Source organism: Vanellus vanellus, assembly GCF_965231255.1.
Source record: "Vanellus vanellus genome assembly, chromosome: 1".
Taxonomy (NCBI): domain Eukaryota; kingdom Metazoa; phylum Chordata; class Aves; order Charadriiformes; family Charadriidae; genus Vanellus; species Vanellus vanellus.
Genome location: NC_138905.1, coordinates 189,630,434 through 189,655,667, shown reverse-complemented (window position 1 = coordinate 189,655,667; position 25,234 = coordinate 189,630,434). Strand labels below are relative to the sequence as shown.

The following is a 25,234-nucleotide window of genomic DNA, read 5'->3' as shown; positions in this document are numbered from 1 at the left end:
GAAGACTGTGGTGGTTCTCCCAAAGAACTTCTTGTCTAAGAATAAGCTACATTAATGGGAGAAGTAACTTAAAGATAAATTACTTGCCTTGAGAATGTGGGAGAGGACAGAAAAGAACACTAGGAAAGAAAAACTGAGACTCAAGTGAGGAGACAAAGCACTAAACGCTTACAAGGTGGGAAAAATGCAGTGGCGATGGGAGATGAAGTGCTTCTTAAATATCTTCTTGGTGCCATAACTTAAAACAGGAGTAATATCAGTGGCCAAACTTTATTAAAAAAAAAAAAATAATGGGTTGCTGGAAGAGGTTGGATTCTTTTCTTAATATTAAAAATACTAACTCTATCAGCAGTCTCTGATTATGTTGATCATGAGGTGTTGACTGCCTTAGTGGCTTTCATCACGTCTTTCTAAGATGCCAGAGAGCTATAATGAGTAGCAGCTTGTCTTCCAGGAGTGCTAGAAGACAAGTTCCAACACTGTTTGATTCTGATTATGTTTTTTAGTCAATAAATACGTGAAGGTGGTAGAAGACAGACTGAGGTGTTAAAGCCCACAGTGTCACCATTATGCTACTAGCAGTCAGTTTTCTCAGAAATGTGTTTTGGTTTTCCTTCCTTCGATCTTTCTACACCAGGACACTAATTCTTCTTATGGGTCGGTGGTGTGTTTTTTTTTTTTTTTTTTTTTTTTGTGGTGTGGTGTATTTTTTTTTTTTTTTTTTTTTTTTTTACCCACCAACCAAAAAAAGCCCTGTAAGCTTTCAGGGAATCCTAGCTGAGTAAGAGAATCATAAACTCATTGATACTCACTGTTTTGGAAAATGACATCTAGCATGTGACTGTACCCTGATTTTAAGAGCATATGTTAGCTGTTTGTCATGATAGGTAGTTTTTCCAGAATGTCTAAATCCCTCAGGGTAACAATAGCCAGAAATACCTTCTTCCTCTGTTATTTGGCTAGCCCAAAGATCATATCCTTTCTTCTCCCATGCATGTTGCGTCTTTGTTCAATCTGTCATCTCCAGGTAGACTACACTTTTGTTTAGCTGCAGTTGGAAAATCATTTAGATTCTTTACAGAGCAGGATATGACTCTATTAAATGGAGACCAAAAATAATTGGTGTGTTGTTTTTTTTTTTTGCATGGTCAATTCACTTTTGTGTGCAATTAAATAGTTTACAGCAACACTTCTCGTTGTATATCTGCCTGTAACATTAAAGACTTAATGAGATTGCTTCTCACTAAGGGGAGTCTCAGGGCAAGGTATTATTTGTATTGTCATCTTGACTGGAATTTCTTTTGGTCTGGAGCTTAGACCTCATCACTTACAAGTAGTGCAAGATACGCTGTTACTCTGCTTGGCTCCTCACTTCTTTGGCCTTCAGCTGTCTCTAACTAGATTTCTCTTGAGAGTTTTTTTGCCTATTTTTTTAGATTATTCCCTCTTTTACAGGAGGTAAAGGGTAGTGTATTGTAAAAGTACACAAACATTAAGAAGCAGATACACTGTAAATATGAGTGTATAAAATCCCCATTTGTCTCATGTGCACACGCACATATATCACTGAACGCTTATATCGATACATCCCAAGTGATTCTAAACCTGACAAGGGAAAAGGTAGGAGAAAGGAGTAAGTGATGACATAATTGAGCCAGTGAAGAAGCTGTAAAATTCCATTTAGTGTGTATTTGAAAAGACGTCTGACCCATGTAATACCTTGTTTAGATTAACTCCCAGCTTTCGTTAAACCTGTATATAATTGCTTTTGAAGACGCGCCAGTACTTCTAAGTCTTTAGCCCTGTTTAGTTTTTAGAACACCATTTGCAGCTCTTTCTATGCCTGTTATCAGGGCATGGCCTTTTAAATATAGACAGTGTGGAGTGTATGCGCTCTGAAAACTGTAACCTTTATTTCCCCACTATGAATGATTTTTTTTTTTTAATTTTGACTTGAAATAAGAGATATTAAAAATGAACTGCTTAGCAGAATGCAGTTTGGAAAATTATTTTGCAGACTTTATTTATTAAAGAGAGAATACAAATAATACCATTTTAGGTTTTGTATTAACAAACAAAACCAAAAAAACCCCCACCCCTAGTTCTTCTGACTAGTCTTTCTTCAGCCTGTTGAGTATGCTATAGATGTTTGTATGTTCGTAAATTCATCATCTCTTCTAATATTTCAATCTAAAAAAATGCAGGCCTGCTTTTTTGGATGTTAAGTATCTCTTTTTGTTAGCTTGAATCATGGTATGGACTTGTTTTAGTACATGATTCTTATACAGTTTTGTGGATTTGCAGCAGTTACCTCAATTTATTCAGCTCAGTTATTAAATCCTGTCAATTTTAGACGTAGTCTTTTGAGCTTAGTATTTCATCTCTAGAACTGTAGAAGAGGATTTCTTTTGTTTTTATGCTTTTGAAACTTAAGTATGGAAAAATACATATTTATATTGCAGTGAATTATTTTGTGTGTTTATACTTAGTGTTGCAAAATCAGTTTTACGTCTTCCTAGACAATTCTTTTTTTATGCTATAGATGCTTGCAGTAAGATTTTGTACAGGCTTGTATAATTCTTAAATTACCTGTAAAGTGAAAACTTAAAACAGTCAATGTATTTTGCAGCATTTATAAAGGCTGCTGTAAGTGAATTTAAAAATAACTTAATCTGAAATGTTGTTTGCCATTACTCAAAAGCAGATTTTGTGAATGAATGATAAGAGAACTAATAACTGTCTCCCTGTCCTTGACAACATTTCCTGTAGAGTTGCTTTCATTCTTTAGTCTGATGCAAGTTGTTTTCACCTGTTTATGCATTTCATCCAACAGTGAAGCAAAAAAGAAAGGAGGAAAAGATGATGATAAACACATAAAACTGACATACGGATTTGAAGTACTCTTTATTATCTGACTATCTTATAATTTTCTTTTTGAAGAAAATTTTTTGTTACAATGTCCCTTTTCAGCTGGACAGAGGAAGAAAAAATGGAGGAAATGTTTTCTGTATAGTATGTATGTTTTGGCTGTGGAGAGGTTGGAAGATTAAAACTGAACAAGAGAATTGAAAGACTTGTGAACAGCCTTTGAGAATCTCTAGTAGTAGTAACTAGTACTAGCTTGTAAAGCAAGAGTACAGTCAGAAAATTGGATGAATTTTCATCATGTATGCAAGTATGTAGTAGGAAAGGTGATCATGTACAAATGAGACTTTTACAGATGTAATGGAATACTCATTGAAGATGTTAGTAACCAGCATTGAATGAATGTATTAAAATAGAACTGGAAGTTTCAGCTAAACGTTATTTTTGATGTGGTAATTATTTTGCATACTTATTTTTATTTTTTAAGCTGTTATAGAATTTGTGGGCTCTTTTTATTTGATGTAAGTTTTGCTTCTGTTTGTTTGATTAAAAAGGGAGAAGATACTTTTAGAAGATACTGCACAACAAAGGATTTATGGTGACTTAGCATAGATATATGGCAGTATTTTTTTTTTTAGTTGCATCCTAGGGGCAGTGGCGTTATTTTTCCATTTTTCAGACTTCCAGCTTGCTTCAGAGTCTTGCCACCAATTTGAGAATTGCATAACTTGAGTTCTAGGAGATTGACTTTTAAAAAAGTCTCTTCATATCTTCAATTTGGCTATTTATGGAACTTGACAAAATAGTTGCCCTCAGTAATGGCAAGTCACATGAGTAAAAAGAGAGTGCTTTGGCAAAGAGAATGTGGTTGCTGTTGTGTCATGCTGACAAGTCCAGCTTCTCACTTCATCTGATGAAATAAAATACCTACCCTTGGTGGAATTGACTTTGTTAGCTCTCTGGTCTAAGTAAAGAACAATGAGGAATTTAGGGTCTGTGCTTCCTATGTCTGCTGGCCAGCTGTAGGTGGCAATACCTGGTTGTATGGACCCTTTTCTGGTGTCTTTTATAGATGCATTTTCTGCATGCCATGATATGCTTTGAACTAAGGATTGCTACAGTGCTTGGTATTGCATTGTCTTTATAGACAGGAAGAACCAGCAGATTTCAGGGGCTTGTAAAAGGAGTAATTTAGCACTTAAGGCAGATTGTTGGAGATGCTGAGGAATGTACCTCTCCAACTGATAAGGTGATTTCCAGGAAATGTTCCTTAGCACTGCAGTTTTGTCTGCTTTTTGGAAATGGTCAGCGTTTAAGCAAACTAAATCATCTATGTATGTTTATGTAAAAACAAACAAACAAAAGGTTTTAAAATGTTTAGTGTTGAAAAGGAATCTTTGTTACTGTCTCAGGAGTTACAGGCTTATCTGGAAATTGGAATTAGCCGTTTTTCAGTCTGTATTGGGAGTGAAGGTGTCAGCCTTTACAGGTTACTGTGATCTAGATAATGTCACAACAGAGTAATGACTATAATAGTCAGTGGTAGGCTAGCGAAGTTAGGAGGATGGGAGGGGAAATAATAAAAACAAAACACCCCCATCCCGAAACATTAATGTGCCTTGCTTTAGTGCAGGTAAAAAGACATCTGGATAGCACACCTATGCTACAAAAATAATGCTGTGTGCTTTAAGAGGATAACAAAGTAAATAAGCCTTTTCAGACCTGTCTCTAACAGCTTAGGAAGTAGATCAGGTTGTAAACAGTAGTGTTGCTAGTGTAGTCTTCTAGAAGAAGAAACTATGCACACCTGAATATCAGTGTAATAATAGCAAGTGTATTCTTGCTATGACCTTTTTGGGAATAATTTGTGATCTGGGTTTGCATTTTGGTGTAAGTGAAACATAAAAGAAGAATAGAAAAGAATAGTATGTCTTTGTTCTCATTGATTTAATGCACTGGTTCTTTTCTGTTCTTGATTAATTTATGAGACTAAAATGTGCTGCGTGTAATACGTATTATACTTTAACAAACGACTGAAAACTTTTTTTAAAAGTGGGCCTTACCTTTCATTTACTGCACTTAGGTCACCAAAGGCAATGCTGTTAAGCAAAAGCATGCTTTAACAGCATACTAAGCAGGGACTAAGGGTAAGATTATTCAGTAAATTATTTCATGGTAATGATCACCATAAATAAGGAACTAGTTTATTCTCAGTGTGATTGTACAAGAAACCGTAGCCTAAAGCTAAGATGGAAAGAGCTCTTGAGTGACTGGAGATACCACTTTATTTTAGCCTGTTCTAAGGCATTGACAGAATTACGAATTGCAGGATGGAAATGCAGCATAATTATGGTATCAAATTGGTATCAAATCGTCCTTCTGGCTTAATGTCTTGCAACACTTTAACTCTTGGTCTGTCTTTGGAATTTGCTAACAAAGACAGTAATTGTGCTACAGTCAGTTGTGGTGTAGAAAACCTTATCAGCTCATTTTGTGCAAGCCTCCAAACACCTATTATGCATTATCAGTGTTTGAAGCAGGATTTGGTTTGTGGTTGCAGTTATACGCAAAAGTCTGCATCTTCCACTGAAGCTGGACAGCCTTTCCTGAGAGGGAGATTTAGAGGTTATACATGTTTGACAGGTAGGGATTGTAACAATCCCATACATGCAAACTATCACATTGCCTGTGATAATTTAGGTATTTTATTGTTGTTGGTTACCTTATGGACTATATGACTTGCCTAGTACCTAATAAATTAAGACTTCTGACTTTGGTGCTGTGCAGAAATTAAGAATAGTACTCACAGTTCAAATACAACATTATGCTTTAATAACTGAATTTGTTCAATTTTATGAAATTTTTTATACTTGCAAAGTACAATCTTGAACACTTGTTTTGGTAGAGTAGAAAAGTCACAGCAGACTTGTTCACCATTTTTCTTTGAGCAAGAAATTAATTTGTTATTACATTTTCTTTAAATTATTTTGGCATTATTTTTTGTGCTTTGGAAATGACCCCTGATTTTTTTTTTTTTTTTCTACTCCACAGTCTTACTGTACACTTACTGGTCTTGACTTCATCTAAGTTGTCTTAATGCTGTTGGTCATTTAATCTTTTTTTTTTAATTCAGTTAGTAATCCCCCAGAATTTCACTAGTCTTTTATCACAATATTTAAAATTAGAGAAAGTGTCCATTGAGCCTAAGTATTACTACTGTAAGTTTAAAACAATGCTATACGAATTATTAAAAAACATTTAAACTGGACTGTATAAACATAGGAATATGTTTGAGTCTTAAGTGTTTCTCCATACGTATATATGAAGTCAAACTTTCACCGCTGTGCTAAGCATGAAAAATTCACATGTGGGTATATTTGTATTTGGGCACTTAAGTTGGTCTGTGTTGTCATGTGTTTTTTAAGTGTTTTTTTCTTTGTTTTTATTAGTATAATAAACACATGAGGTTTCATGAGTTATATAGTGTTGGTGAAGCTTCATATATTGAATACCTTTGACAATCAGGACATACATTTAAGTACTGTAGGCCTTAAAGCTCGAAACTCTTGTCTCGATTTATGTTTCTTGAAGTGCGGAGCTAGCGATGGTCTGGGGGAGGCAGTGTAACTTTTCTTTGTTCAGCAGAGAACTGCTACCTAAACAAACTACCCTTTTTAGTTAGCCTTTCTTGCTGGGGGTTGTAGGTAGTGTACAAGCTGAATTTTGAAAGTATGTTAGAGTAATAGAGTAGGAAGTAAAGCAATTTGAGGGTTTTTTATCATTCAGGAGTAGAAGTTTAACACTTTTTTGTAGTGTTGTAAAGGAACAAGTGTGGGTACCACTGATTGTCTTTTCTCAAGGAAACTTTCAGAAAACTGTGCTCCTTAATAAAACTTGAGGAGTATCTTGATCATCTGCTTATATACTTTTGGAAAACCCATTCTTTTGAGTATAGTGGAGGAGTCCTGCTTAAACAGGCAGCAGATGGTCTTCTGTAAGTTTAAGCCTAACAGAAAGATACGGATGGGCCCACAGTCTGTTAAAAAATGCTGACAGTATTTCTAGTAAGGTATAGATTTGCTAGTGACTGGAAGTTGCTTGTAGTGTTTTCTAACCTGCTGCTTAAGTGTACTAAACCACTTGGCCAGGCAAATTGTTTGAGCTTGTTTGTGACTTAAGTACATGTCCAACCTTCTGTTTGTATGCCTTTGGAGTTTTTTTGGTTCTTTTAATTAGCATGGGTATCCAGCAGGAACTTTTCAGGGCTCCGATTTCTTCATGCGTATGAAGATTGAACTTCTCCAGCAGTCCCTTAAGCAACAGTATCAAAGTATTAGGGACAGTACTGAAAGCTGCTGAAAATGTGGATACGCATTCAACAATAGTCTTAGTGTCTTATTGCATTTATTTTTTTTTTACATTTTTGCAAAAAGTGTTTTTTTTGTTTTTTTTTTTTTTTTTTTACTACTATACTGTAGTTCTTAAAGATGAGTTAGGCAGATAAGGTGATTTCAGCACAGTGTATGGTTATTTCTGTAACCTCAACATTAAACTTGATTCATTCCTGTGAGGTCAGAAGGTGCAAACCAAATGTGAGTTACACCATTTTTGGCAAACATTGTCGATCTTTTGTTTGTAATTCATTGTCTCATGGGTCAATAACAGTCTTAGTTGTTGGTAACCAAGTGTTAATCTTCGGTGCTTACATATCTAGTCAGCAGTCCTTTCAATTGCATAAAGTGTTAAGTTTCTGAACTTAGTATCTGTTGTGAGTTGCTTGTGCTTGGTTTAGAAATGGTATTTTTCTTTGAGTCATTGTAAACGAATGTGTGGTATAGAAATACCTTTTAATGTTGTTTTTTTTCCAGTAACTTTGAACTCCCTGTGCAAAGTAGAGGGATGAAATCCCTGTCAAGATGAGAGAAAACTCAAAAGCCTTTTAAGCTTCCTCTGACCTTCACTTCACCCAACTCTGTCACAGTTGTGTATAGATGGGAGGGAGGTGATGACTGACAGTCATAACTTATATATAAGAAACTGTAGAAATCAAAGAATTCAAAATGTAACCATACCAAATCTGTGTTTCTAAATATTTAGTGCTGTTTTGGTTTCTAAGAAGACTGTGATTACAAATAAACCCAGTAACTCGTGTGTGATTGCTTTGACTTCTATTGTGACTGCAATTTTGAAATACTTATACTTTTAAAGAAGAGCAAGTGAAAACTTCTCAGGTGGAATCTGAATTGTGAGTGACTTGTTTGGCATATGTTGCTTCTGAGTTGGGATAAGCATAGAAAAGAAAACAACCCCAACTTCTGTAGATTTGCTGGAAGATTATTTTCAGTTTGTTAATTTTACTGGATATATGTATATGTGTCAAAGTAACATAGTGTGTTTTTGTACGATGTGAAAGTATCATAGTGTGTTTTTGTACCATGTGAAAAGATTCTGTATTTCTCTGAGGAAGTCTCTGGGCTATAAACAGCATTTTAATTCTTCCAGGTTGAGCTTGACAGAAGTGGAATGTTTTTGTTTCCTCTAGGATTTTGTGAGGGTTCGTGCAGCAATGCCTGCCCTATAGAAAGGCATTTAAGGGGAAGCAGAACAACTCGGGATGTTTCGTGATTGTTGTGTGTGTGGAAAGTTATGCACCGTATTAATTGTAATTGTCCCTTGATGTCACTTGCAGTACAGGATACCCAAACTCTGAGCATCTCTGAAATCTGGCAAGGAAGGATTTTCTAGTAACAATTAGTTTATATGTCAGCATTATGGTTTGTTTGTTATAAGCTGTTTAGTGAAAATCTTGACCTGGCCTTAACTTGAAATGTCTACTAAACATCTTGATTAATTTTTTTTCTTTAACTCTCTGTTCTAAAATTCTGAATGCTGCACATCTATATGCATGTATATGAGAACATACAAAGCTTAATTTGTGGGTTTTTTTAAACCCAACCCTAAACAAACCTTCTGGTGAGAGAAGCAGCAATTGCTACTCTTATGGTTTCATTTCTTGCATTCTTACAAAATAAGACCAAGTGAAAATAAAATAAAAGGAACCATGAGTTAATGACTACGTATTTTAAGTACTTGTTAAATAATTTACTGTAGCACTCAAATGAATTCAAGGTATAAATGTACCTCTTTAATCTATTCAGTGAGGTTGTTATGTTAAGAATGGATCAGTGTATTGCACTGCCAAGTGTTTCTTTAGTAGGCCTAATATCCTAAATTAGGTGAAATGGCAAGTTACTCATAAACGTTCAGGGAATGGTGCAGGATGTGCATGTGCCTCTATGTTCTTTTCTTTCCAAGTTTCTGAGACTCCGTCCAATTCCGTAATTACTTGTGAAAGAGAGGAGTTCCCGAGCACGTATTTGATTGGAGAGAGAGGGGGGAGGAAAGGAGGTGTGAAATGTTTACGGTGGTGGTTTTGATTTTCTTCTTTCTTTTTCTGGTGGGGAAAGGGATTTTAATTTTTGAAATAGTATCAGGCCTGTGTGTGTTAGAGCCAAGTATATGCAGGGGTTGGCAATACAGCCTCTTCTTATTTATGGGACAGTAGCTAAAAGGCTTAGTTGTGAATTGGGGCTTTGCTTTGCTGCTCTGCTTTATAACAAAAAGCAGAAAAGATGATTCTAAAGTACTTGCTTTCTGATGTCCACATACTTTCTGAATTGATTTTAAGACAGTCATGCTTTAAAGCAGGCAAAATCTTAAATGTTTTTAGTGCTTTATGAAAAAACAGAGCAGCAAAACAGGATAGTAATCTGTATATTCCTGTGGAGATGCACCCTGTTAATAATGAAGTATGCCATCTCTGGAATAGTATTGTGTTGAAATATTTGAGTCATCCTTTTGTCGTGAAAGCATGAGTTAGCATCTTTTTTAAGACTTCATTGAGTGTGCTCTTGGGATGTGTTGATTCTTAGTGCTGCTTGCATATGCTGGGGCATAGTGAAGTAATTGAGCAGCCTTTTTATTTCATTGGAATTTAACATGTAAATGGTAGATGATGATTTGTGTGAAGATGTTTTCAGCTTCTAGAGAGTATGGTGATCTGTGGAAGGGGAAAAATAAATATTAAGATATTATAGCAGATAACTGTGGCTAGCAGTAGTTATCTTTGCTTTTTGTATTTGCCTGACCATCAGAATCCAACCTCTGGGAACCTTTAACATGTATATTTACTGTCCAAATACTTAAAATATTTAGAACATACTGTTTTAGTGCCTGTGAAGCTACTGGATGAAAGTGCTGTCTCTGAAAGCATCACGAACAGTCCTTCAAATAATTCTGTAAAGGACATGGAAATTGTTAAGTGTTCATAGTATTTTCAAATAGAAGATTGTCTTGATATTTACTGACATTAAAAGTGTTTAAGAAAGCCATGCAACCCTCCCTCTTAATGCTTTTTAATTGTAGAGATGTTTAAAGAAGCTTGCTTTTTTAAAAGTTTTATTTTTAAAAGGAGTTCCTTCCTACCCAATCTCCGAACACGATAGACTAAACTATCTTAATGTTTCAGGAACATGTATGTTTTATAAATATCTAAAATGTTTTATTCATTTTTATGTTTAAACAACAACAAAATATTCCCAAAACATTGGGACACCTTTTGTCAATTATGGACTTTACATATTATATTAGATGGAAGGTCAAGTCAGATCAATATAAGATCCATACAGTTATCCAAAATCCCAAACACCCTTCTTTCTTCTACTTTGACTTTTAAAAATGCTGTAATTCAGTGAATTTATAGGTACTCTTTAGAATTACTTCCTCAAAGTTGCTGTTGGGTAGCTCTGGAACAAGAGTACTTTATGATAGGCACTAGATGTGCTGTATGCAACTTAAGAGGAAAGTTGATAGCTTCTGAATTAAGTCTGTAGCCTTTGTGTGTGCAGACACATCTTCCCATGGCTTTGTGACTGTGATAACTAGAACAGCCATGCAGATTGCATTCATCAAATATTGCCAGGTAGCTTTGCTCAATTTGGCATAGGCATCTTGACACTGTGAGATCTGTGTTCAGAAATGTTCGAGTGTAAGTTTTAGTTTTCTGTAGTAAATTGCAATATCTATGTGTAGACCTTCTATAAATTACACGCTAGAACTTCTTAAACAATGCCTTTTCTACTGAAAAACTTCAACTTTCTTGGTCACCATTCTTAAAAATGTCACTATAATATGAAAAATCCTGTAATACAAAATGAATATTTTCTGTAGTGTTTTATATACTAAATGTATACTCTCTCATAAGTTGTAAATATATAATGAAGTTATTAACATTATTTGTCTCTGTGCAAAATACTTTGAGCATGATGGGTGAACACTGAATGTTTTAATTTTTGCTCATCAGTTGCATGGTTTCAGCCACTGATTTATGTTGTCTGCCTTTAATGGAGAGGCAAGATTTAGAAACAAAGCCCTTTCGGAAATCATGACGTTGCTGGAGATATCTACATTTTGCTTCAGAAATAAGGGTTAAAAGAAGTAACTACCAGTGGTAGTCTACTCTACCTAAAGTGACCACAAAAGAAATGTACCAAGCATAATTGCTGGGAAAAGTAGGCTTTTTTTCTTTTTTAAAGAAAATCCAGCAATGTCTGAATACTATTTAATTATAGCGTCTGCTAGTGAATGTGACTAGTTTCTGTGAAATTGTCCTTCAGTGGTAAACAAAGGTTGTTTGTAATCTCAAAGTGGTAAGAAATGGTTTGAAATGCAGTGTCTGAAAAGAGATTTGCAATCTTTTTAGTGAAGCAAGCATTTTTTCTTTCTAAGTATGTTGATGTTAGTGGGTTGAATTAGGATTGCACAGACACGAAACATGAAAATTAAGACTATCTCTTCAGTCCTGGCTTTTCTGAAAACTCAAACTAAATAAAAATTGTGTTTGAAACGTGGCAATGAACACCTAAAATGCTAGGATGGCTGCTGTTGACTTGGCAGCTTGATCCTCTTGAGGGACATATTTGTGTTAATTCATCTGATCAAGTAATTGACAACAATAATAGAAGAAAGAGCTGCTGAAGAAGGAAGCTGAGTAGAGCCCTGTGGAGAGCTTGAAAATCCTGAATTGAGGTTTGCATTTTGGAGCAGTTTGCAGTGGGAATCTTTAACCTTCTGCCAGAAAGGTATCTAGAAATGTATGTCTCTTACCTTCAATATAATTTCTTGGTAAGGGATGGAAAAGCTTTTCTCTACTCCGCCTTTATGGCTTGTGGCCAGAGGCCCACTGCCATAGGAAGAAGTGACTACTGGAGAAGCTTTAAATCACAATGGGTTTTGTAGAGTCTGGCTGGTACGACCAAATGTAGTGAGGATGCCGTATATCCTTGGAGGTGACTGTTTTAATTGATGCTTAACGGTTGAGCCCAACACCTTCCTGAATTATAAGTAATAGAAGCAATTGGTTGAAGTTAATTGTAGATTGACCTGGCTAGCATTTTTTATGGGCTTGCAAATTGCATTTTAAGATTTCCTAGTGTACTTGCTTTTCTTGATGTGACCTGTTTGTATTGTAGCTTCACTGTATTGCTCTGCTTACATACCTAAGTACAGGCTTCAAAACTTTGTTCTGCTCCTTTCCTGATAATGTTGGCAAAATGCAACACTTGCAGAGCTAGGTTATGCTGCTTGAACTAATGCATCCTGTTTCTAAGCCTGGAATGGTGTCTCATGGTTGTATTGCTTAAGCACTGTGTCCTGTGCTTTTTCCATTTGTCCAGTTTGGTTCAGCATCTGCCATTCTTTGCTTGAGAACTCTTGATGAATTGTAAATACTTTGGTTCAGGAAAATGAGATTGTCTCTTGGTGAGTAGGACAGAAGCAATGAAAGGGGGTAAAAAAAAAAAAAAAAGGGTGGTATGAGTGATTAAATAAGTTTGTGTGCTGCTAATTCTTCTTGTCAGACTGTGGGAAGACCTCCTTTTGCATTATTTTCCCTTCTTTGTTTTCCTAGAGAGTCACTCTTATTTAACCAGAAGCCCGTTGTGTTGTCCTTCTAGGCTATGTTTACTTGCTCCTAATGTTTGGTGCCGGCAGGAAGTGGAGCCAGTGTTAGGGCCAGGGGCTTTCCTTTTCTCTTACTGCACGCATATGTTCTCCAAAGTCAATGGAGTGTCTTATCAGGTCGCTTTTGCTTTTCAAGGGATTTACCGCTCTTACCTCCTATTAGTGTGGTGAGTTTGAGTTCCAAATCTGTTGCTAAATGTGCCAAAATAGTTACTTGGTCTTGGTGTGGACAGATGCAAAGCCCAGAATGTCCCATCTTGTAAATCAAGTGTGTACTTTACTTGAGCCTTTGAAAACAAAAAGCTAATGAGTTAAGGTCTGCTGTGTCGCTGGAGCTTGTAGTACAGCATCTCAGAATTCAATTGTGGTGGTGTATTTTTTTTAAATTACTAAAGATGATGTACAGGGATTAGAAGGAACTCAAAATGAAATGATGAAGTAATACCTAAACCAAGAAGCAAATCTCTACAGCTAGAACGATAAACCTACATCAGGCTTCTGATTGAGACAGTGACTCATAAGGAGCTATGATAGCATATTCACTTTTTTGTACTTTAAATTATAAATGAGAAGTAGGTTAGAACACGATCTGGACCTTATGTGCCCTCAAATAATTTGGGAACAAGAGGACACAGGTAAAATTGCCTTGGCTAATTTAAAGAAAGGTTTTGTCTGTAGAGCTTATTGCCACAGAATACTGTGGAGGCCGAGAAGTTAACAGCACTTAAAGAAAAAAAAAATACACGAATACATGGATATTATGTATCCTTATGTAAGAAACTATACAGTATTATAATAGTATGTGGAAAAGTAAATGACTTTTGGCTTCTGGTTCTAGGACTGCTTCTAGCTAATTCAGGGTAAGCACGTACATCTTTTTGAGACAGATTTGCACCTTTTGCAGTGACTTCTGAAGTACTTGGTGCTGGCAACTATTGAAGGTGGGGCACTGCTCCGTACCTTCTTATTCCAAACTGGAAATAAACTGCAACTTAAAATAATTTTTTTTTTTTTTAAATTCACACTTTATTGAAAATAGAAGCACGAGGGCTGGAAAGGAAACTAGTGGAGTAGATGCAATGATGCAATGTAGATGCAACTGACTTCATGGAGTAGCAAAAGTTTAGAGGTTGTTGCATCTTTAAAGTAGGGAAAGGTGTAACAACTGCATAAAGCATAGGTCAGAAATTAAGATGCCGTGTAAGCAGAGGCAAGATATTAATGGTTTCATTAACAACAAAAACACTTATTCACAATTATTATTTTTCAGGAAGCTATTCTTGTGCTTGAAAAATGTAGTGGTCAGCACAGCAATGGCTTAAAATAGCATTTTGGATGCTATAGCACTGGCATTAGAGCCCCATTGGCAAACATCCAGGAGGCGTGTAAAAAAAAAATTAATGCTTTAAATATTAAAGCTTCAAAAAGGCAGCTTCTGATGTTTAAATTTTCTAAAATTTCAAAACTATATGCCTATTTAACAAAATATTTGCGAGCAAGCTTAAAATCCTGTAAAGAGTCACTTGATAGAAACAATTCTTATTGGCAACACAAAATAATTAACTGTATGATAGCAGTGCATGTAGGGTAGGTAGCTGTGAAGAGTTACTGAAGTTGTAGAGAGTACAGTGACAGCGGCACCAGTGAGGTAAAAAGAAACTTCAGCAGTTGGATTTTTCCATTCTCCCTGCTTGCGTATATTTCAAATGCTTGCCTGTATGTCAGGATACGCTGTAGGCGTTTCTAGGCTAGTTCTTTATAAACACACAAATATGTTTAGTGGTTATGTGATGGAATTGAAGTGTGTTTGTCCTTTTGCAGGATGCTGCAGGTACCAGGAGGAGGGATGGCCTTTGGCAGCCTCCTTCTTTGCTCCTCCCTGAGTCATCCTCGGTAGTTACATCCTGCCTCAAGGCCTTCTGTTTTGATAACCCCTCTTAGAGTGCCTGTGGATAACTCATTAGCTCTTGCTAATGAATGAATATGCAAGTAGCAAGCACTTAAAATTACCAGATTCTCAATTTTACTGCTGCCTCCAAAGGACTTGGAATAAAAGACGTGAAATGTTTCTTGTGCTTCCTCTTCCAATTCTGTCAGGTAAATACTGTTACCAAAGTTACTCTGAACTGTCTTCATGGTAAAAAAAAAAAAAAAAAAAGGCAAACAGGACAGTTCAGCTTGATTCATGCCTGTGTGGTTGCATTTGCAACCAGGGCACTAATTGTCATTTTTATACCAGGACTCTGAGACATGGCATAACTTTTTCAGACCGCTCCCTCACCACAGTGCTGCTTTTTCAAATCCTTTAAGTAAGTAACATTGAGGAGTAATTTGATTTTACACTACTAACAAAATTCTGTAGCACATTTTTCAGGACTTCCGGATTTCTAGATTTGCTGACATATCAGGTGCTCTGCAGGTCATCAAGCACGTCAGAGGTCACTAAACCCTAAAGGAGACAAGTAATCTACTTAGGGTTTTTTTTTTTTTCTGACTTTATTTAGAACTTCTAGTTTGTAAGATATTGAAAATAACTTTTTTTTAATTGGGTTGTATTTCTGTTTTAATCCATCCAACAGCAGAATACTTACACAGAGTAGAATGTGTATTATCTAATCCAGTCTGTGGAAATTAATGTTCTGCTTAATGAGTTTGTGCTTGCACAAGACCTGAATATGATCCCCAAAACAGTACCGTTGTGGGAAGGACTTAAGTCAAAACCTGGGTTAAGACAAGCCTGAGGTACTGCATCTGCCTGTTTTTCTCCTTATCATGTGGCTATTGGTGAAATATTAGTATTGTATTTGATCTACAGCACCTGTTCCAGGAATCCTACTGCAGAAGCTGGAGGAGTCTGCAGCCTTTTCAGGGATAGTGCTTGCTGTTTGGAGAGGATGTTTGATTAGATTTTAAAGTGGAGTGTGATGTGGATTATACAGAAATAATGCAGTTATGTTGCAAGTTAGCAGTAAAATGTGTAATAAATTTAGACATGCAGGAGACTTGTTGATCTTCTTTTAAATATAGAAAGTTTGGCAAAACTTACTCTTTTTTTTCCAATTAATCTCAGTTACGAAAGCCACTTAGTTGCTGTAACATTATCTAGATGTCAGATACAAACTATCTCAAATGTTCCCTGTTGGCTGCAACATCAGGTAGTACTGGAGGAAATTACTATGTTTGGCTTAAAATACAAAATTCAAAAAACAAGGTAATAGACTCCAACTTACTGCATGGCATATAACTAATGTGTAAGACCAGTTAGAAAATGTGGTTTTACTTAGTGTTGGTGTCTTGGCATGAATTTCTATACTTAATCCATTTTTTTTGTCTATAGCCTGTTTTATATAATAAGTTCATCTAGATTATCTTTCCATTGCCTTAATGAAGCATCTTGAAAATGAGAGTAGAAAGTGCTGTATAACACTAACTAAAATAGGATTAGCCAAGTGTTCTACTTACACTTTACTGCTCAGGAAATTTATTTCTTCCCTGTGCTAGATAGTCTTGTTGAAATTTGCATCATACTATATTCTAGGTGATATTGTAAAATGCTGTTTGTGGGAACACTAAGGTGATAAATTAATTGTTCAGTTAGCTTTGAATATCTTAAACTTTATAAGAAATGGGTACAGAGTTGTTGGAATAAAATACCCATAATGAAGTAACAACTGTAATTCTTATTATATTAGTGCTTACCGTGTGCCACATCTTGCTCACATCTACTGGAAGAGGGACAAACATGAGCATCTTACATTCTTGAAAGATAAACTGTGTGCTCAAGATTGGGGAGGGCGATGCAACCACACGTGTAAACTACTTATGTGTAGCTTTACTCTTAAGAAAATGTATTTGACCTGCTCTAACATAACTTTGTTGATAGCTCTGTAAAGTGTCCTGGGAGAAAGGGGTCTGAAGAAGTTGGTGACTTTATTGATCTGTCTTTTCTGGACTTGATCTATATCATGGAAAGGACAGCTGAGCAATGCAGGACAGTAAGGCCTTTGAAGATCAGGAGTAGAAGCTTGACTACAAGGAAAACTATGCCCATGAAGGTGGTTAAGTAGCCAAAATACAGGACAAAGAAGGGTGCTGATAATCAAGACTAAAAGGAGTATGTTCTTATGGAAGAAATCTGGTGGAGAATGTTTATAAACACTGGTGGGTGAGGAGGGGCAGGTAGGAAGAAAGCCAAGACCACTGACTGTAAATATATGCTCTTCCTCCAGATACTACTCTGTAACAGTATGTATTGTTTTAGGCCTTTATTTTAAGCTGTCGTACTTACTCAGTATGTTTAGGTATATCTAATTAGACTGGCTAGCTCCTTTTTCAGAAGCATTTTCCACACTGTCATTGACTAGGGATTTTATTTTTTCTGATCTCACAAGTATTAAAACTTGTCTTTTCCATGTTTATGGTATTGTGGAAACATTTTTTTTAAGATGTTCATGTAAGAATTGTATGTGTCTGTGCTGCTTCCCGCATACAACAGGATATGCCTGTGATGAAGAGTTCAACATTAGAAGGGGGCTAAACTGCTCTCAACTAGACAAGTAATTCTGTAGGACACTGGCTGCTGGCTTGGATAAGTTTGTAAATCTAATTAGTCTAATAACTTAGTGCTGGTAATTTTAATAGGTGCCTTTTGCAGAAACTTGTATTATGCAATCAGCTATGATTTCAGCAGAGGTGTCTGAAGTATGCAGTATTGGTTAATAGGCTGTGGGGATGGATAGAATGTTATTTCTGCTGGATGAGGACTTAAGGTAAGGTGCTCCTGATGCACTTCTTAGTCTTCTTTTTAATGACTTAGAACTAAGTGTTGACTCTGTTTTGCCTTTGAAAAGAATTGTCACTGCTCTTCTGGTTTTGGAAACAATCATGCTTTTGTAATTAGGGGTTTGAGACTAATGGAAGAAAACTGTGAAAGAGGTTGCTGAGTTTGTAGTACTCCTGAGTGTTTAGATACTTTGGTTTGGTTAATTAATGTTGCTTAAATACGTTTTTAAACTGTATAACAAAACGGTACCAAAACTCTTTTAATTAAAAAAAAAAAAAAAAATCATGCAAGTAGAGTGAGGATGAAGATAAAACTTAGAGAAAAAAGCCAGAACAGCTCAGTGCATAATTCTTGCTCTGTAAATTGCTTTAAAATTGGTGACTCCTGATGTCAGTGCCCTTAAAAAATGCAAAAGGGAAGAGAACACTTGCATGTTACGTAGACCTGTACTAAAAAAATTTACTCTTTTTAGTATGTGACATATTTTAAAATAAAAACTGCTGAAATACAGAAACTCTAGGAGATATCAGGTGGAAAAGAATAGAAGTAGAATTTCAGTGATTGTATTTACTAATAAATGTATTATTCATTGTAATGAGACTGAAATGCAAATATTTTTGCATTGTTTGAAATTTGTACAGAAAACATGAACTGTTCTAAGGACTGTGGAACCTGATTTGGATGCTTGTATAACGTTGTTTTTCTATTTTGGTTTGGATTATCTGATCCCCCATGTTATTTAAGCTTTTCAGTTGCTGCACAAAAGAACCTTACATTGCATTCCAGTATCAAAACCAGCTGTTAAATTCTTTTGTTTGTACTAATAAACCTCTAAATGTTAATATAATCAGTTCAAATAATTAGCTGTGTAATAGAAAGCTCACTTAATTGAAAAAATCCCAACACCTGAGGTTTAATGCATGGAAGTCCCAGCTGTGAAGGGAGATGGACAACAAATCTTTTCTGTAATTTTTTAATTGATACTTCATTATTCTGGCAGTCCTGCATAGATATAGGAAAAGGATTCTTAAGATATTTAGCATTTATGATGAGATAGCTATTTCTGTGCTGTATCTAGGCAGGATTTGCCTTTGACAAATGCTTATTATTTCTAGATATTTGGAACCCATTTTTCCCTGGAGGAAAAATGAGTGATGTAGCCAGGGAAGAATTTTCTATTGGAATTTACGCAGAACCATCTAAAAATTCATTGAGATTTTGTACTGTGACTGCTTATTTATGTTTCTTTTTTTTTTTTTTTTTGTCTGAATGGCTCTCCAAGGGAATATTAGCCAGAGGAGGGGAAATGTGAATTGCCATGATTTGACACAGAGTTGATAATATATTTGAACCTGTTATCTCTCTGTTGCATCAGTGAACCTCCAAAATAGGAATCTGGATACCTTCCCCTTGAGGATTTTGATTTTTCACAATTTTGACTTTTGTTTGAGTAGTTTCTGAAACTTTTTATAGCTTTAAGCTATAGCTTAATTTAATATTAATAATTAAATTTTGTATTAATAATAATAAGCTATAGCTACACTTAATAATGTAGCTTTAGCTGAAAACATGTGTGTACATGTTTTTATTGAAGCAAGTGGAATTATTCCTCATTCATGTTACATCTCTTCTGCTGTGTTTGTAGGGTAGTGTTTTCTTTATCATTAATGTGGCTATTAGTTTATAAAAACTAGAACAGATGTCATAGCTTTAAAAATTTCCAAATCTTTGATGTTTAAAACCTTATTTTATTATACATAATATAGAAATGTAATATGAAATGCCCATGATAATTTTGAAGTCTTTGGCCTAGTTTAAATAAATCACTGTCTTTGAAGGGTCCCAAGTGACTGCAAGTGTTTGCTTGACAACTAGAGAGGAACAATTTAGTCTCTTTAATTCTGCTTACGGATTTGAGTTAATACAATCAAGACTTAAAAAACAAAACAAAACAAAACAAAAAAAAACAAACAAAAAACCAAACAACCAACCCCCTCCCCAACCAACTGAAAAAGCTGATGCTAATATTCATCCTTCAAGAGGGGTTACATTATTTGCTTTCTTGCTCTTTTGGTTTGTTTAGTAGTCTTGGCATGTAAGTGTCTAGTCACGCAGTGTGTCCCAAAGCATCCTTATGAAAATCTCTTGATGACAATAAAAAATATTGTCCCTGAATATTACTTGCTATCTGTGCACTTTTTGGAACTGGCTCTTTGAAGATTCTGTTTCTGTTCATGCTTTCTTTTTTCATGTGTTTTGGTGTTTCTTGGATTAAGTCATACAATAGATAAAAGAAAAGCCACACTTTTTCTTCAGGTGTCTCTTGGCTCTTCAGTTTCAAAACAATAAATGCAAAATACAGTTATTGCACAGATTCAAGACTGTATCAGTTGGAGAATTTACCATCTTCACTAAATGTTTTATGCTCTAGAAATTAAAACTTTTAAAATACAAGTTTTTTTATGTGATGCCCTAGTTTTTCTGTGTATAGATTTTTCATTACGAATCAATAATAGACTGTTCATGTCAGTGAAGGTGTGGTATATTGCCTGGAAGAGGTTTGTGACAAATAGAGAAAAGCTTCCCCTAAATTGGGAAATATCAAATTGTGACACATGTGTAAACAAGAAAGTTTACCAATTTGATAATCAAGTGTCAGAATGATATGTTAAATATAGTTACTTAATGGCCTTGAGGCACATTGTGCTTTACTGAATGTGCAATAGTTCCTGTAAAGAAAAAGCTTGTTTTTCCAAAAATTAGTATACAGTTCTCTTACATGCAGCTTCTGTTTCCCATAATGAAGTACAAGTACCATTGCTACCCACCTTTTTAAAAAAAAAAAAAAAAATAGTCAGGAAGAGGGGAGGGTGGTGTGTTAGTTGCTAGCCTTGCTTGCTTCCAAGTCTCAGAAGTTCATACTCTGGAACATATCGCAGCTTACTATTTCTTTGTACCTTGTTACTACTTTCTGCTATCTGACTTTGCTTTGAGCAGTGGAGTTGGACTGGGTGGTCTCCAGAGATCCCTTCCAAACTCAAGTAGTCAGTGATCCTTTGGGAAATTCAGTTCACTTTTATAAATTATTTTAAACTATATTCATTATGCAGCAAGGAAGCATGATTACTTGTTTGGTGATTCTAATTTTTTTTTTTTTTTAAGAAATGAACATAAAAATTGAGACCTATGATGGTAAAACAGGAACTGAAGGTGGTGCTTCACTAAAACAGAGATAACGTTCTTCCTTCACCACAGAACTGAAACTGAAAACCTAAATATCTTAGGTTGATGTGTAGACTGCATGCCTGACTTATATTAGTGCTTTTAAGCTTGCAGTTAATTCTCATTTCTCTAGAACACCTTTAGCTTATTCCTGGCACGCACCTGCCTTTTATCTAGATTTTTTTTTTTTTTTCCTAGAAACACTCTTCAAAAAACTTGATGTAAATACTGCTGTAAATGCCAGTGACTGGCTTGTTTCAAACAGCTTGCTTCCTTCCTAAGGTCCCTTTACCTTTCTCCATTTGCTGTCTGTATCTTTACCTTCCTCTCTGACTGGTTAGTTTGCTTTATTTGAAGGCTTCAGATGGGATGTTTTGAGGAGGGAAAAGGAAAGGAGGTGTGGTGAATTCACTACAGAATTTTATCTCTGTTAAGCCCGCGCTTCTGGCACTGTTTATTGTCCGTATTTAGTTTATTCTACTATGTTATATGATCGTCAGTTTGATGTAAAAGTAGAAAGTTTTAGCTGGCTGTAGAACTTGTGTATGGTTTTATATCTAAAGTGTTACTATGGTGAATATTTATTTTTAATTATTTTAATTTACTATGCTGTAGTTTGAAAGAGAGAACATCTAGCTTTCTGTAAAGTAAAATTTCTAGAAGGACCATAAGGCAAGTTACTGTTTCTTCTGCAATCTATAACTAATTGTTGCCCATTTCACCCTTTGTTGCCTTATAGACATACCATGTCCCCTTTCCTGGCTCCTTCACTCTTGGAATGCACAGTGCAATCAGCAAAGCTGTCTTGAGCTCAACCCTTTGGGATTAAGGGATTTTTAATTTTGTTATGCATATTTTCGGGGAGAACTCTAAGGAAAGAAAAAGTCTTGGTTTTCTTCTTGTGCTCTGAATTCCTTTTCACTGGTGCTTGTAGAAGAGAACAGAAGCTTGAAGTAAAGAACTATAATGTCTGACAGTTTCACAGGAGAACGTGCTGACTTGCTGTTGTCCCTTTGCCAAGTCTTCCACTTTTCGTGGTATGCTGTTACCCCATCTCTTTGGGCAGCAGCCTATGAGCTTCTGGACAGCTGTCAACCTCTGCAGGCTCTGAAACTCCTTCCAGAGGAGGAGGCAGCTAGGTAGGTGTAGATGGTCACACAGGTGGAGAGGCATATCCATTGGTCTTACTTGGTGTATGCATCTCAAAGTCTCAAGGGATCACTAGGTCTAACAAGGTACTTTAGACGTACTGTTTCCAGATATTCTAGCATTGGAAAGTTTCTGTTCGTTGCTTTTCTTTCTTCATTTTGTCTTCTGAACCAGTAGAGAATGTGGCATAAATACATGATTTAGTGAAAATAACATGCTCAGACTTTCGTTATACTAGTAATTCAGAACTTGTTAGGTTTTTTTGTGGTTTTACTTTGGCTGGTGAGCAGACCAGAGTGGGTGTATTGGAGCCAAGAAAATGGAATATGCTTTTGAATCCTTGTTCAGATTTATTCGAACTATTTTTTTGTTGTTGTTGTTGAATTGCTAAATGGCTTTGATAACTTGAGGCAAAACAAAGGTGGAGGAATTGGCAACTGCATGTCCCTCTTCAAACACCCTGTCTTGAGCCTGATGATTACCTTTTCATGAACTTCTGTGAAACTTTTTGAAAAAGCTAGGATGTTAAGTATTAAAAGAAACAGGAGAGAGCAGATGCCTGTAAGTCTGTCTTCCCCTTGTCAGGCCCTGTATTTTGGGGTCTGATTATATCACCATGAGAACAGGATTTTCACATATTATAAGCCTGGTTTCCCATGATGCATTTTTAAGACATATTAGTGTTACGGCTGAGAAATTGCCAATATTTCAAATGTCATCCTGAATGTACCTTGATGAAAATGAGAGCAAGTCTGAGGATAAAGTCAGTGTGAGAAACAAACTAGTGATTGTAGCCTACTAATTGAGTTAAATTACCTGACAAATCAGACTCTCTTTTTTTTTATTTCTGAAGTTCTAAACTATCTGAAAACTGTAGGAAGGGGTTCTTTAGGTACACAGCATAGGAACTGGGGAAAGCTCAGCAAAACTGCATAAAGAATTCTGTTACATTTCTGCTGCAGTCTTAGATTGAGAACTCCCGAATTCTTCTTTCCAACTAGCCTTTTAGCTAAGCTTTTTTCTGTTGAATTCTTTCTAAGACAGTATGCACTACCTTCCATAAAAGTTTCACAAATGTGGTTTTGCTTCTATGGAGATATTTTGAACTTTGGTTTGTCTTAGGTAAACCAAAAATAAGGTAATATATAGCAAAGGGCATCTGTTCCTCCCCAGCCCCAAACAATTGGAAAGAAACACTTTTTCCAGTATAGTTCTCTTGTACTTTTGACTCCTCTGTTGCATTCCATTTTATTGCAGCTTCATGTTCTAATGAAACCGCTTTGGTTTTAGTTGATTCTTTATTTCATGCTGTCTCTTGGATGTTATTTATTCTAGCACAGACTAGTCTCACTTCATGTTTTTCTAAAATACATTTGTATTGGTGGTCTCAAAGGAAGAATGCTCCTGAAACTGAGCCAAGGATACTTCAAACTGGGCACTCAAAACCATTTGCAGTTGGAGAACACTTTCAAAACATTTGTCCATGCTTTGATTGGTTAAAGGGGCAGGGATTTCTAAAAAGTTGGGTACTTAAAACCTAGGAACTTAACATTCTTCTCCCCAGATACAGGCAATTAAAAGAAATGTAGGGAAGTACAATTATATCTATTGCAAAATACTCTTGATGGGGCCTAATTTTTTCTAAATGCTTGTTGCCAGCTCTGGTAAGTGCTCATGTGTGCACTGATCATCCAAAAAAAAAGGGCATGTACACATTTCAAGTTAAAATTGCATTAAAATTTTGAGCTGTAAATTCAACTGATCAAGCTCTGAAATACAGCACAAGTTAGAATGTATATTGGTTATAAGTTTTGAAGGTTAGAAGTTGTCTTTCTGAGAATCCCCCTAATTTGATTGTTTAAACCATGATAATCTGATTTTTCAAAATTTCCATTGTAAATTGTCATGCTCTTTATTTGTTTTTAGTGAGTGCCTCTGTTAGAAAAGCTTTGGTTTCAGAGTTTAGTACCTGTTACGCCTTTTAACTTTTTTGCACAGTGTTGCCAAGCATTTTGATGATGTCCTTCATACAGCCTGAAGAAGCGAAATGGAATTAATAACAAAATAATTTTTCGCCAGCTTTGCATATTATTTAGAAGTATAAATTTTGATATTAGCAGCTCTCTTGTCAAGCATAGCAACTGCTGCTTTTAATAAATGTTCTCATGGTTAAACTTTGGATATTAGAATGGCTCTTAAATATTTGGCAAATAAGGTGGTGTTGAACAAACTACATTTGAACAGTGTTTAAAAACAAAAAACCATACAGTTTTGCATCAGATCATGAAAGAAAAGCTGAATTATACTTAAAAATAGAATGGCTGATGCAATAGCCAGACTAATGTTGAAGCCTAAATATTATACCCATAACATTGGTTCCAGTACTGCTGGCGGCTTCATAAATGAAGAAAGTTAATGCTGCAAGAGTGTTCAAGTCAGTGGAATTCACTCCACTCAGTGGTTCTACCACAGGGGGAGCATAGGATGTATAGGATGAAGGAACCGACCTTAAAAGATTTGACACCCCCTCCCTGGTATTTTTGCTTATTATTTGAGAAACAAACAAAAAGTTCTGGAGTACTGGAGTTTAAAAAAAAAAAAAAATAGGGGGTGTGTGTGTGTAGGGCTTCTAGGGATTTCTATCAGAATTCTCCTTAACTGTAGCACTACACTTACCCTTTTCCTAACTGCCATGCTGCTCTTCCCTTTGCTCCCAGTAATTTAAGTTCCTCTCCTATCTCTCCTCTGCCTTCCCCACTGCAGTTTCCCTTTTGCTTTGTGTCTTTTGCCTTGCTGGCTGCCTGACAATAAAAAACCAGGCTGGGCTGCCGCTTTCTCCGCTTGGGATGTGCTACCTGGATAGCTGGTACTCATCCATCAGAATGAGTAACATTGGGGGTGTCTCTTGCCGTCCCTCACCGTGAGCTTGTGGAGGCAGACATAGGGCTGTGGTGATGTACTCCATTGCTTTCATGACACTCTCCTATTCTTTGACGTGTCAAACTGGATTTAAATTGAACAGTGGCTTCAAAAGTTGCTCTGTAGGGAACACAGCAGAAATTCTTGGTTTGTCACATTCTTCTGGGTTTTGTTTTGAAGACCTAATCAAAATTGAGGTAGAACTATGTGTAGTGGGCACTAATCTTGCGGAGTCGGAGTGGTTTATTGTTGCAAACCATTTAAGTGTAGTAACTA

At 35.9% G+C, this 25,234-nt stretch overlaps 1 protein-coding gene across 1 annotated transcript in view; it reads left to right on the top strand.

The window, feature by feature from the left end:
* TSC22D1 (TSC22 domain family member 1) overlaps window positions 1-25,234 on the top strand; it is a 95,770-nt gene that overhangs the window by 4,918 nt on the left and 65,618 nt on the right. The window lies entirely within an intron of this gene.